Source organism: Coenobita brevimanus, chromosome 93, assembly GCF_032717465.1.
Source record: "Coenobita brevimanus isolate Jiangsu-jjx chromosome 93, ASM3271746v2, whole genome shotgun sequence".
NCBI classification, from domain to species: domain Eukaryota; kingdom Metazoa; phylum Arthropoda; class Malacostraca; order Decapoda; family Coenobitidae; genus Coenobita; species Coenobita brevimanus.
This window is the reverse complement of record NC_137046.1, coordinates 37,981,841-37,989,535: the sequence shown is the minus strand read 5'-3', so window position 1 is coordinate 37,989,535 and position 7,695 is coordinate 37,981,841. Positions and strand designations below refer to the sequence as shown.

The window sequence follows — 7,695 nt, the reverse complement described above, 5'->3', positions numbered from 1 at the left end:
GGGCGGAAACGAGACAGACACACAGAGAGAAGAGAAATAAAGAAAACGGAATTGGCTGGAAAAATGACGGAAGGGGGAAGGTAAACAACAAGGAGAGAGAGAGAGAGAGAGAGGAGTACGCAGGAGCTGAAAAATGAACAAGTGAGGCAGGTGACTGTTGGAAAAAAATTGCACATACCGAGTTAGTTCTCAGGGGGACAAGGAAGGAGAGCTGGGCGAAAGCGGAAGAGAATAAGAGATACTTGAAAGTGAGGTAGACACTCTTAGGAGGAATTGAGGCTGGAGGAAGAGGGATGGAAGAAAGAAGGAAGAGAAAGAGGAAAGAAGACAGAGATGATGAGTGTCAGAATCAGTGGGGGACTCGTATCTCTCAGCGCCTTCGATAGCTCAGTTGGTAGAGCGGTGGACTGTAGTTGGTAGCCTGAGCAGACATCCATAGGTCACTGGTTCGAATCCGGTTCGAAGGACAACATTTTGACAGTGGTTGATTAGTATGGATTGAAAGGCCTACTGTTGTTAAAGTGTATTCCTATGCTCTACCGTACAGTTATCACAAACCACACAGACCATACGGTTCTGTAGGTGATCAGGCTTAAATGCTAACAGAATGATGCACTTTCTAATTGAAGAAAATTAGGTATACGATAGCAAAGCAAAACGCTCTCTTCCTTTAAACATTCAGCATTCAGACGTACAGAAGAATAAGCAGAGACAACAAGATGCAGAAAGTAGTAATGAATACGATACTACTAATGCACGTTATGGACTCTTTAATAATGTATACAATTTTAAAAGCGTAATTTATATAAGTTTCTATTTTAACCTTGGCATGAATCTAACGTGTTCTACAAATTTATGTTTTTAGGCCATGGAGCATATATCAGTCACGATCAAGTACTTCCTCCTAAGCAGAACCACTTTTAAATGCATGTGTTGTTAGGACAGTCTAGAAGAATCCTGATTGCCTGATGCTATAATTTTTTTTTCTAATGGTATAATTTCCATCACCATAATTTTCTTTGGTGCACTGGGAAGCATTTTAGGGCCCGTGTTATTAATCATACTGGGATGCTTATGTTCTGATACCACTCGTTTCTCTTAAATGCTTGAGTGTTTATATCTTCACGAAATTATGCTAGTGTTTTCAATGGTCGGTTTTTATTTTTCTTTGTATTTGATGTTGGGGCTGTTATGCTATTCCACTTACTAACGGGTGATCATCTAGGCAGGTTTTGGAAAAAAAAAAAAAAAAAAAGTTTGTGGTAGAGCACTCTGGCACATCGTATGGAAACGTGTCATATGTGTATCACTGGTGAAATAATTTTTTTTAACGTTTGGACCATTCAAAGACCTTTAAGATTAAAAATGATCCCAGGTCTGGGACAAAGGTGCAAAACTGGAAACATTTTTTTTTTTTTTTTTTTTTTTAAATCTTGGAGAATGTTAATCCTTTTAAGCCAAATGTGTTTATTCAGGGGAAAGTATCAGTGTAGTTGTTCTGTGCAGCAAAATCTAGCTGTGTGTTTATATCAGCACGGAGCCTAAAACTGCACTGCATATTTTAAATCTGACTTTACAGTGCTTTTGTGTCAAGTAAATACTGACATCGTAATTTAAATGGTAATTTTTGCTGATGAGTCCTAACATTGGCAGCCTTATTACATAGCTGGGAAGCCTAGTTACTCCATGGTTTCGAATGATAAATTTCATTACAGATTTTGCCTGTCTTACTCATCCAAACGGCAGAGAAAAGGAACAGGAAGGAAATTGGAAGAGAGTGGAGGATGAAGCTGGATGATAAGAAAGAATACAGAGAAAATTGGTAGAAACAAAAAAGACATGGAGGGGAGACACGAAAGGGGAGAGAGAGAAAACTGAAGGAAAAGATGGAGGAAAGAGGGAGACTGAGGGAGGGAAAATATAATGGAGAAAGGAAGAAGGAGGGAAGCAAGTAGAAAAAAGAAAGTGATGGAGGGAAGTTATGACGAAGGGAAGGAACTGGTGAATGGAAGACAAAAACAAACGCAAGGAACAAGTGAACACAGTGAAGAAAGAAGTGAAGGAAGAAAGAGGGAGAACGGCGGATGAAGGACAGGAGGAGAGAGGAAAGGAGATAGTGAAGTAAAGGAGGAGAGAGAGAGAGAGAGAGAGAGAGAGAGAAATGGAAAAAAGAAACTGAACCCATGAAAGGGGGAAAAAAAAAAATACTGGCAAAGAAGTGGGAAAACACGAATCAAAAGACGACCTTGGAGAATGGATAAAAAAAGGCCAAAACTCCCAAGGAACTGAAATTGAGGGAAGATGAAGGTGGTAAGTGAGTGCGAGGAAGTGCTGGCGTGTGAGTGAGCGAGGGGAGGTGTGTGAGTGGAGGTGATCTGTGGGTGAGTGAAGGAAAGTGACGTGTGATTGGGGGAGGGCGGGATGGTGCGTGAGTGAAGGGAAAGCGGTGGTGATGTGCAAGTGAGGGTGGAGGTCGGTGTGTGGGTGATGGGTGATGATGGTATGTGAGTGAGGAGAGGTGTTGATGTGCGAGTAAAGAGGGGTGGTGGTGTGTGAGTGGGGAAAGTGGTTGATTGTGAGTGGGGGAAGTGGTGGTGTGTGAGTGGGGGGAGGGGGTGGTGTGCGAGTGAGGGGAGGTGTTGGTAGTGACGGTGTACGAGTGAGGAGAAGGTGGTGGTGTTGATAGGGGAGATTGATGATGGTGGTGATGAGCGAGGATGTTGATGGTGCTGTACGAGTGAAAGGAAGTGGCGGTGATGTGTGGGTGAGGGGACATGATATTGGTAGTGTGCAAACGTGAGCAAGTGTTTGTGTGCGAGTGAGAGGAGTTGATGATGGTGGTGGGTGGGTGTGAGCGAAGGAAGGTGATGGTATGTGGGTGAGGGGATATGGTGGTGATTATATATGAGTGAAGTTAGGTGGTAGTGGTGTGTGAATGCGAATGAGGGGGTAGTGGTGATGGTATCAGAGTGAGGCGAAAAGATGATGGTGATTGTGGTGGTGTGTGTGTGTGTGTGTATGAGAGAGAGAGAGAGAGAGAGAGAGAGAGAGAGAGAGAGGGGTGGTGGTGGTGGTGGTGTGCTAGTGAGGGGAGAAGATGGTGGTGGTAATGTACAAAGAGATGTAATGATGGTGGTGGTGGTGTGCGAGGAGAGGTGGTGGTGGTGGTGTGCGAGTGAGGGGAGAAGATGATGGTAGTGGTGGTGGTAGTGGGGGGCTGGTGGTGTGTGGATGAGGGGAGAAGGTCGTGGTGGTGTGGTGTGGTGTGGTGTGGTGGTGGTGGTGTACGGGTGAGTGAAGAAGAAGGTGGTGGTGGTGTGGGGTGAGGGGAGAAGGTGGTGGTGGTGGTGTGCGGGTGAGGGAAGAAGGTGCTGACAAGTCAATGGCTTTCTCCTTGACTGGCTGTGAGGGGAGACAAGAAGGGGAGGAGGGGAGAGGAAAGAAGTCTGGAGAAGCTGAGAGAGGAAGTGTGGTGGTGTGGGGAAGGGAGGAAGTGCGTGAAAGGGGAGAGAGGTAAGAAAGGCGAGAAAGTTAAAGATGGAGGAAATGAAAGGAAGTGGATGAGAAAGAAGCAAGGGGAACAGGAGAGCGGTAGAGGGGTAGGGTGGAACTTAGAAAGAACTGGGTAGGAAAGAGAGGGGAAGTAAGTGGAAGAAAAAGTGGATGTGAGGAAGTAATGTGAAAATGGACTGGCGGAGAATAACCCATAGTGGAAAAGGGGTTATGAAGGGTAATGAGGTAAGAGTGAATGAGGAGGTGAGGGGAAGCAGGTATGGAGGAATGTGCAATGATAGGAACAAGAGAAATGGGTAAGGATCAGGCTGAGAGGGTCGAGGATAAGGGAGAACGTGAGGGTGGGGAATAGGGGGTTGGGGTAAGAGAGGGGAGGTAAGGGCAAGTGAGTGAGAGAAAGGGTAAGTGGAAATGGGTAAGAGGAGGGATGAAGGAAAGTGGGGTAAAGGAGGGTGGGTGGTGGGAAAGGGTTAGGGGAATGAGGGGAAGGGGTAGAGAAGGGGAAATGGGAAGTAAGTAGGGAGGAGTAAGTGGAAGTAAATTAAAAACAAATAAGGAACAACGAATGAAGGAAGTTGAAAGGAGCCAATGTGAGAGGAAGTGAAGAAAAGAAAAGCGAGTGAAAAACGAAAAAGGGGAAAAAGGGCGAAGTGAAAGAGGGAAGGAAGGAAGAAAGAGTAGTTTGGAAGAGAGGGCGAGGGGAACTGACAAGAAAGATGAAAGAGCATAGGATAGTGGAGGAGGAGCTGAGGGGAAACTGAAGGGGGAGGGGAAGCGTCATAGCAAAGCGGAAGAGGGGAAAAGAAAACAGAAAGAAAGGAAGGGAAAGGTGAAACCCAAAAAGGAGAATATAAATGAATAAACAGAAGGACGACGAAAGAGGTAGAAGTATGATAGGATATGAAAAAATGGAAAGAAAAAAATAGAGGGCAACAAACTGAGAGACAAGAGGAATAAATAAGAGACAAGGGAAGAGGCGTTAAACGAAGCAAGGAAAGAAATACGTTCAATAAATACGAAGAAAAGGAGGAAAAAAGGAAAAGAAAATGATAACTGGTGAAGAGTCGATCAACTTCATAAGAGAAAAACACCTAAAAGCAACATGGACGCGGCAGAAAGAAAAATGAAAGAAGAAAAGTAACAGAAGAAAAACACAGGCGCGAATGAGAAACAGAGGAGAGAAACAAAAGACTGACACAGATCGAAAGAGTTGGGGGAAAATGGCAAAATAAAAAGAGAGAGAAAAAAGAGAGAGAGGATGAGAGCACACCAATGAAAGAAAGGTGGTCGAGAAAGAACGGAGGAAAAAAAAAAGTGAGAGAAGAGAGAAAAAGAAAAGAGGAAGTATGCTGTCAAAAATGCAACAGAAGATGCTAAAAGTGCCGGGGGAAAAGGCCAGAGAGAGAGAGAGAGAGAGAGAGAGAGAGAGAGAGAGAGAGAGAGAGAGAGAGAGAGAGAGAGGAAAAGGAGGGTGGAGTGGAGAGAGAGAGAAGCGACCCCAAGTGGCTTATATATCAGGTCAGATGAAAACAGGGGCTAGACAGGGGCCACGAAAGAAAAGAGAGTGAGAGAGAGAGAGAGGAGAAAATAAACAAGAATAGGTGGGCAAAAGAAGGAAAGGATATATACTCTTGCATATATGGCCTCAGGAAGACACAAAGGATACTAGTAATATCCCCTATATTTTGATGACTTTATTTACGCTGTTCCTTCTATCCCCAGACCATCATATTCACTTTAGGGAACAACCCTTTTCATGGGAGGGATGCCGATGTCTGTATCTGACCCCTTCAAGGTTGCAAAGCTTCTCATCTGAGCGAAATGAACTGTAGGTTGGAAGAGTAAAACACAAAATATCAGACTGAAGGTGTTAAGGGGAAGGATCTCCCAGCAAACGGATTTAGAGAGAAATGGAGTAAGATTGGATGGATTTGGTTAATGTGTCTATCGTAGTTTTGAGGAGAAAAAGCTTTGTAGCACCTCTTCCACAGCAGTATACTATGATTGTATAGTACGCATTTTCAACCTTTTTCACCTTACTGTGGCAAGGTATGTGGAGCCACGAAAAACACAAATAACGTAGAAAACACCATTGATTTCAATGCGGTAGAAATCGTTAAGGAAGTGCTTCGGAGTCTCTTATGCCACACAGAATATGGCTTACATTTAAGCAGAAGAACACGTCACTGAAATGGTATCTTTGATTTATTATTGATACTAGCAAGTAATTATGCCATGTTATATTCAGCTTTCATTAATCCCATCAGTGAAAGAGTTTTCCCTTAAACCGAATAAAATAATCTGGTGATAGACTGTAAAATGTGCAGAACATCACAGTAGTGTACAGGTTATATTGGAAGATATAGCGAAGAATGCGATTTCTCTTCCAAGCCCCTCCCTCATTAGTTGCTTTTTGCTACATGCAGAGAGGACATAGATGGCAATTACTTCTTTTCCCAGGGTGCAAGTATACTGTGTACCGGAGAGAACCTGGCAACTCACGGACATTCACTCTACCACCAAAAGAACGTAGATAAACAGTCAGGCAGATAAAGGGATGTAGAGGAAGAGAAACTGACACGACACAGACCAGTAGCAAAAATAGGTATAAAACAGATGGACAAGTTAATTTACAGAAACAGAGTCGGAGTATGCATAGAAAGACAGGCTTTAAATCTTATTACTAAGTCGACTATACATTTATTGGGGAAATGGAGACTCAGGGGGAAGATAGAGAAAGAAGATGAGAAGGAATATATAAGCAGTGATATTTTGAAGGCACATGGGAAAAGGGAAGAAAAAAAAAAGACAAGTAACTGCATAGGGAAGGAATCAAGGAAACAGAATCAAACGATAAACACGAAATGTGAAGAAGGAACAACAAGAAAATATAATTAGGAAAAGAGAAAGATGAGGGGAAATATAGAAAGGTCCGAGTAGGAATGAAAACGTGAAAGAGGCTGTGAAAAAGGAGTAAGAGAGAAGTGAAAGAAATAAGAGACACTAAGAAGAACAGATTAGAGAAACGCAAGGTGAGAGGAGGGGCAGAGAATAAAAGAAATGTAGAGTAAAGAAACGTGACAAAGTTAAAGCAAACTGGTTACGAAAGAGAGAGAGAGAGAGAGAGAGAGAGAGAGAGAGAGAGAGAGAGAGAGAGAGAGAGAGATGAGGGAGGGTGAAGGACGGGAGTAAAGGAAAAGTGGAAAAGAAAAGAATGGCTGAAAAGACTGGGGTGCGAGAAAAAGGAAAAGAAAGGATTTAATCTGATAAAGCAGCAATGGGAGAGAGAGAGAGAGAGAGAGAGAGAGAGAGAGAGAGAGAGAGAGAGAGGGAGGGAGGGAGGGAGAGGGAGAGGTTAAAAAAGAACTAAGAAAATGGGATAAATTATGTGAAAAGATGATCATGATAGAGGGAAGCAAATAGGCGGAAAGGCGAGAAATACGTGGACCGTAGGAAATGAAGGAAAAAGGAGGAGAGCATGCAGGCAGTGTAAGGGGAGAAAAGAAAGCATGAGAAAAAAAAGTAACAACGAGGATTAGACTGGAAGAAAAGGGAGGAGAACAGAAAGTAGATGAATCATTTATTATCTATCTATCAGTCTATCTATGTACATATCTTTATCAACTATCCGTCTATCCTTCTTCTGTATATTTATCAATCTATCTATATATATAAAAGAGAAACGAAGGTAGAGAAGAGAAAAGAAGTGTCAGAACGAGAGGAGAGGAGAAAAGAGACAGGGCAGATAGGAAAGAGGAGACGAGGAGGAAGAAAAATATAAAATAAGAAGAGGAAAGAGGAAGGCAGAAAGTAGGGGTGAGGGGAGAAGTAAAAGCGATAGGGAAGACAGATAAGAAAGAAAAAGAGCAAAGAAAGGTTATGACGAAAGGAAAGGAGAAAAAGAAAAGGCTGAAGAAAGACACAGAACTATGAAGATAAAGTAGGACAACGAGGAGGAAAGGACAATCAGAGAGGGAAAGAAATAGAAAAATATAGACCGAAAGAAAATGAGAAAAGAAAAAGAGAAAGCATACATAAAAAGAAAGGCGAAAAGAAGAAGGGTTAGGAAGAGAAAAGAAGAGCAAAAAGGTGGAGGGTCGAGGCCTTAGACGGGGAGCGACAAAACCCAACAGCCTGGGGCGAGAGACATTGATTCCGAGAGAGGGGAAAAATGGGGAGGAA

General features: G+C 43.0%; 1 non-coding gene across 1 annotated transcript; it reads left to right on the top strand.

Moving 5' to 3' along the window:
* Positions 1-376: 376 nt before the first annotated feature.
* On the top strand, positions 377-467 carry TRNAY-GUA (transfer RNA tyrosine (anticodon GUA)). Its single transcript is given in 2 exon segments — positions 377-413; positions 432-467. It is a non-coding gene; the product is annotated as a tRNA-Tyr (tRNA).
* The last annotated feature ends 7,228 nt before the right edge of the window (positions 468-7,695 follow it).